This window comes from Gobio gobio, assembly GCF_949357685.1.
Source record: "Gobio gobio genome assembly, chromosome: 2".
Classification (NCBI taxonomy): domain Eukaryota; kingdom Metazoa; phylum Chordata; class Actinopteri; order Cypriniformes; family Gobionidae; genus Gobio; species Gobio gobio.
The window spans coordinates 21,889,833-21,896,605 of record NC_137098.1 but is presented as its reverse complement, the minus strand read 5'-3'; positions in this window follow the sequence as shown (position 1 = coordinate 21,896,605).

Genomic DNA, 6,773 nt, shown 5'->3' with positions numbered 1-6,773 from the left:
ATTTCTTACCATAACAAATGTGCTTTCTAAACACAAAGTTAAAACAGCCAGAGGAAAAAAAAACCCAAAAAGTTAATTGTTTAAGGGTCAAGAGCCCAACTAAAGAAAAAGACTCATCTCCATCATGGTGACATGATGAATGAATGATCAATTAAACTATTATTTTTATTAAAACAGAAATGACAAGAAATAAAGTCAGTCTGGTTAGTAATGTGTGAAGCTGGTAGTGCTGCTTGTGGAGTTGTTTAATCCTCCTCTGCTGAGATATTCAGAGATTAAATGTCTTCTTTTATCTTCTGTTATTTCATCTAAAGCTGTGGCTTAAATCAATTGTAGTTCTTGTGTTTCTCTTTCCTTCTGTGATTCTGCTCATTATCATCAGGTGTTCATAATTAATGCTCAATCATCACTTAATTAATCACTTAATTACTCAACTGCAACATATATTACGAATCATTTAAAAAAATGTCTATTAGTGTACTCAACTGAAATGAGCTTAGAGTACTCATAACTGTTGGTTTTTAAACTCAAATTATTTGAGGTAATAAGTTTCCTCAAATGTAATGAGTTTGCTTAACTCATTGGGTTTGACTTTGTGTGTGCTATTGTGAGCTAGCAGTAACTAGCAAGCTCTCTGAGTTAATTTAAAGTTTGTTATTTCTGTTGTTTTTACTCATTATAGTGAAGTTTTAGCTGTAAAAATTATTTGAATGGAGTGTAAAGTTTAATTGGATATTAAGAAATATCCTTGGTTTAGTGGACTCAATTAAAATAAGTTCAGAGTACTCATAACTACAGTTTTTCTTTACTTCAATTAAGTTTGTTAAACTCAATTTAATTGAGGTAATCAATTTCCTCAAATTAAATGAGTTAGCATAACTTGTTGGGTTTTACAGTGTGCCTGGGACCGGCCTTTTTTGTGTCATTGGATTTTTCCCTACCCCAAGAGCACCTATTACGGACTATTTAACTCTTCCTGAGCGCCGGGTTGAACCTTTTGCAGTTTAAGTGTTTTCTTTAGTTGGGCAGTTTGACTCTTAGATTTTTATGTGAGTTTGTGGTTTTTGTTACAGTGTTAACAAAACACAAAATCTGTTCAAATCAAAAGAAGTCATAAACAAAAATTGTCATGAAGAAAAATGGTAGACTAAACTCATCACTGACTAAAGATATAAATAAATAATATTCACAAGCAATACTTTCTCACAGATCAGGCATTCTGAATTTTGATTTTTAAATAATCTAGCAAGAGAAAAGTTTAGACGCACACAGATATCAAGAATTATCATATGAATTTCAACAATGGTGACATATTTAATGCTGCAATGCATGCTGGGAGCCATGAGTTTTATACTGTGGTGGCTTAGTAGGTTTGGAGCTAAATTCTGCCGGACATCAGCTCTCTAGGACCGAACTTGTGTAACAACAATGAGTTTCGGGGAATAATTAATTCAAATGGTATAAATATTCATGAGTCTATGAATATGATTTGCTTGTTGTACAGACAATATTACGTATAACGGAACCTTTAATCATTTAAATCCTTTATCCAAATTGATTTCTTCATCAATTATCAATCTTACAAACCTTAAGAAACATTGATCTGTTTGATCAGGACAAATAATATTTCTTATGTTTGTACAATTTGTATTACTGAAGTAGTAATACAGGAAAATCAAGCTTAAATGGGTAGATCTTACGTCTCATTGACTTCGATATTTGTGAGCAAAACAATATGGATTCAATTTAATGCAATTATTGGGTTTTAATAAAACAACTACAGAATACAAAGCTATGAGTCACACGGGGTGTAGGAGCCATACATTGGGTTTGATTGGTCTTTTATGGTATTTCCCTTTCTTTCTATACTGTTGTGTATGTGCGTGCGCTAAGTGACGTCATCGGTTACTGTGGGTGGCACTGGGGGGGCGTGGTGTTTGTATTAATGTGTGTGTTCACCTGTGTGGCGGGCAAGGGTTTTGGATCATGGGTGAGCATGGGGTGAAAATTTCTGTTGACCGTTAACGCCACCGTCATTGCACCTTCACACACTGTTACCATCATTGTCCTCCTCAACATCTCCTGTGATTTCACTGAGGTATTTTGTACAGTTCACGAAGAACATCTGTTGAAGTAAGTGTTTGTTCCTGGCGAAATAGAGCAATAAAGACCTTTTATAGTGGTTCAGCATGACGCGTCTTCAGTGTTAACCCACATGTTTTAGCCTGCCGCGGCGTTTGGATTGATTTCGAGTTTATACGCCGCAATATTGAGTCAACAGAAAGTTTGTTGAAGCGCCGATTCAAACGTATTGTCGGGACAACATTGGATGTGGGAGATCGCTTTCATAGTTGTAAACGATAGACGCGAACGCGCATTGGACTTGCGTAAGCTCTTTCATTCATTAATTTGCTGCTAAGATGCTCATTTGGTTATCACAGTCGCCTCGATTTAAAGGTACTATGTTTATAAACGTTTGTGGATTAGTTGTCAATGAATGATTGTATTCCCTGCTAGGCTCAGCGGTACTTTCACATAAGGTGATTGTACTGTTTGTTTGTTTTGGGACTTTTTGCAGTGTTTTGGTTTGTGCGTCAAGCGGGTGAAGCATTGCGCTTGGGAGTGCCGCCGTAGTTCTGGTTCTAAGACGGTCAGTCTGGTTCAAGACTATCGGTATGTAGGTACATAAATACCCACCGCTAGTATGCACAGAAGACTAGGGTTGAGTTTAGCTTAGCCTCTGTGGATAATTTAGAGGGAATCAAAGACAACTTATTGTATCTTGTTCACGTGGAAACATAAGCCATAAATAAGAGTGCACTGTTTAATTTCATTGGCAGATATTTTGGTGATTATTGGAGTATTTTGTAAATGAAAAATGGAGTTGAAGGATACCAGATTTGATGTGGTAAAAGAAGCAAGTGATAAGAGACAAATAACACTTACACCCAAGGCTTTTGAACATAAGGTGGAAAGGCTTCAAGAGGAATGCCAAGCAAAAGTAAGAAGGATTAAGGGTGCAATAAAATAAATTAAAGATCTGATGCACTGTGCTGGTAATGCTGAGCAAATTCGTTCATGTCTTGAAAATATATGGAGCTTGTTTGATGAAGCAAGTCATCTTCATGGTGCTGTAGTTCCAATGCTCCCACCTGAAGAACAAGAAAAACAAAATGCTTGGTTTGACAGTGTTAAAGAACATAAAACTGCTTTTGTGGAGGAAACGAATAAATGGCTGTTGGAGGCGCCAGAAGCACCAGCAGAGGGCGTTGTTCTCCCATGTTTAGGACCTATTGTTTCCAATGACATTGACGCTGGTATATTTAAAGTGATGGGAAATACAGTAGAGGACGACATTAGGCCAAGTGATAGCATTTCCAATGTGTCAGTGAGGTCAAAGAAATGCAGTACTACGATGAGTAAATCTATGTCCACTATATCATCATCCAGGTTAAGGGCTGAGGCTGAAATAGCTGCTCTTTTGGCTCGTCAAAAGTTGCTGAGTCTGAAGCATGCCTTGGAGGAACAGCAGGAGCTATTGAGGAGAAAGAAGGAGGAACTGGACCTGGACATGGAGCTGGCAGCATCTATGGCCAAAGTAAGTGTGTTAAAGACTTCAGAAGGATCTCGTGTGTCTCATGTTTCTGTTCAATCAAATGGGATGAATTCCTATTTTGAAAAAAGGGAAGAGAACACAGTTAAGCCATGACGCTGCAACATTTGTGCCCAAGTTCAATACTCAGCCATCGGCTGCAGAGACCTCAGGTGAAGCTTTGCTTGCAGGTGATGCTTCTGTGAGGCCCAAGACACACAACAAAATTGGTCTGCCTGCTGCTGTGCCTGTTGCCGGGGCTGGTCCACCCAATCTGCATATTCTGCCTGCTGCTGTGCCCGTTGCTGTGACTGGGGCTGGTCCACCCAATCTGCATACTCTGCCTGCTGCCGTGCCTATTGCTGTGACTGGGGCTGGTTTGTCCACTCCGTTAGACGGAGCTTTTCATCCATCAGCTACTCGCTCTCAGTATGAAGTTGCACCTGTAACAGTGAGTAATCCTGATCAGCGTTTTCTTACAGTTTTGGAAAGGCAAAATCAAATTACATCTTTATTGGTTGGACAACAATCACTTTTTCTCTTACCCAAGCGAGACCTACAAGTTTATGACGGAGATCCACTACGGTATCAAACGTTCATGAGGGGATTTGAACACAATATTGAAGGGAGAACCCAAAGTCATGAGGACTGTTTGTATTATCTCGAGCAGTATACAAAAGGTCAGCCCAGGGATTTGATCCGAAGTTGTCAACATCTGCCTCCATCTCATGGATACACTAAGGCAAAGTCATTACTTCAGGAGCATTTTGGTGATCCATTCAAAGTGTCCTCTGCCTACATGGATAAGGTGCTTTCATGGCCGATGGTTAAAGCTGAAGATATCAAAGCTTTACAGGCCTACAGTCTATTGTTACGGGAATGTTGCAACTCTATGGGAGTCGCCGTAAGTGATCTGAACGTGCCTGTAAATATGCAAACTATTGTGAAAAAGCTGCCTTATAAGCTGCGGGATCGTTGGAGAAGTGTGGCTTGCGATGTTCAAGAGAAGTTTCGTCGTAGAGCTACGTTTTCAGACATTGTGGAGTTTGTGGAGAGGCAAGTCAAGTTAGCAATTGACCCACTTTTTGGAAATATACAAGATACACCTGTGACAGGAAGAAAGGAATCAAAAATTGTCAAATCTCAAACTAGTTCAAAAGCTAGAGGCAGTAGTTTTGCCACTACTGTAGCACCTGTTGAGAGGAAAGTGGAGCCTGGGAACAAAAGAGAGAAGAGCTCACCAGTGAAGGTTTGTTTGTTTTGTGGAGCTGGACATTCTTTTGATGTTTGCCTTCTTTTGGATAAAAGGACACAAGATGAAAAAATTTCTTTTTTTGAAGGAGAACCGTATGTGCTTTGGATGTCTGTGCGTTGGGCACATGAGTAAAGATTGCAGGAAACGTCTAATGTGTAGAGTATGCAATTATAGGCACCCTACATTGTTGCATATCCACTCCAAAGCAAAACAAAAGAGTTCAACACAGGCCAATGGTGTCTTGGAAATGGCCAGAGAAGGTGCCGTGGTGTCTGTTCAGTCTAGTGGTTTGACTGGGGCCGGTAAGCAGGACTGTACGCTCTCTATTTTGCCCGTTCAGGTGAAATCCAAAAGGGGGCAAGAGATTTTGGTCACGTATGCGTTTTTGGATCCGGGGAGTACTGCCTCGTTTTGTACAGAGTGACTCATGAACCGACTCAATCTTACAGGGAAGAAGCTGGGAATCCTCCTTAGAACTATGGGACAAGAGAAAGTGGTGGACAGTTACAAGTTGTCGGACTTGGAAGTCGCCGGGCTGGATTCGGACAACTTTTGTGGCCTGCCTGAGATTTTTACACAACGGAGTATGCCTGTTCATCGAGGTAAAATTCCATGCTCAAAAGATCTCCAAAGGTGGCTGCACTTGAGACACATAAAAATACCAGAGATCGATGCTGATGTGGACCTTCTGATCGGCACTAACGTCCCTCAAGCTCTGGAGCCATGGGAGGTGATTCGTGCGGTGGACGGGGGCCCTTATGCGATTAAGACCATCCTGGGTTGGACGGTGAATGGCCCGCTCCGAGCAGATTGTCAGATCAGTGATCAGTGTTTTCAGCCTGACATCACAGTCAATCGGAGGCTTGATGAGCTTTGGGAGAGGCAGCTGAAGGTGGATTTCCCGGAAACTCTACAGGATGAACAACCTGGTCTGTCAAGGGAGGATAAGCGCTTCATTGAGTCTGTCTCAGAGTCTGTCAAGCTCATTGATGGTCATTACAGTATTGGTTTGCCGGTAAGACAAAGATATCTCAAAATGCCAAACAATAAGACAGTTGCAGAACAGCGTGCATTGAGTCTCAAAAGGCGTTTGAATAAAGATCCATCTTTTCGCTCCGATTACATTACATTCATGTCTGAAATGCTGGCTAATGGCTACGCAGAGAGAGTTCCAATTGAACAACTGACCCGCTGTGATGGAAGTGTGTGGTATATACCCCATCATGGGGTGTATCATTCTAAAAAGAAAAATCTGCGGGTAGTTTTTGATTGTGGGGTCACATTTCAGGGGACGTCTTTGAACTTACAGCTTTTTCAAGGACCAGATCTCACAAACTTGTTGGTGGGAGTCCTCACAAGATTCCGCAAAGAACCTGTGGTGCTAATGGCAGATATCGAGGCCATGTTTCATCAGGTCAGAGTGCCAGCTGAAGACTCTGACTTGTTGAGATTCATGTGGTGGCCTGATGGAGATTGCAGTCGGGAGCTAGTGGAGTACAGAATGAGGGTGCATCTGTTTGGTGCTACTTCCTCCCCTAGTTGTGCCTGTTTCGCCCTGAGGAAGTGTGCTGAAGACAATCAAAGGCGCTTCAGTCCTATGGCTGTTAACACCATCTTGCACCATTTCTACGTCGACGATTGTTTGGTGTCGGTTGGCTCTGAAGAGGAAGCAGTGTCCTTATGTCGAGAGCTTAGGTCTTTGTGTGCTGAAGGCGGTTTCAAGCTCACAAAATGGATTAGTAATCGACGCACTGTCCTCGCTACTATTCCTCAGGAGGAGCGAGCCAAAGAGGTGAAAGATCTGGATTTGGATAGCGACGCTTTGCCTGTAGAATGTGTTTTGGGGGTACAGTGGGGTGTTCAATCTGACTCGTTTAAGTTTAAAATCACCCTCAAAAACCATCCTCTCACAAGAAGAGGAATATT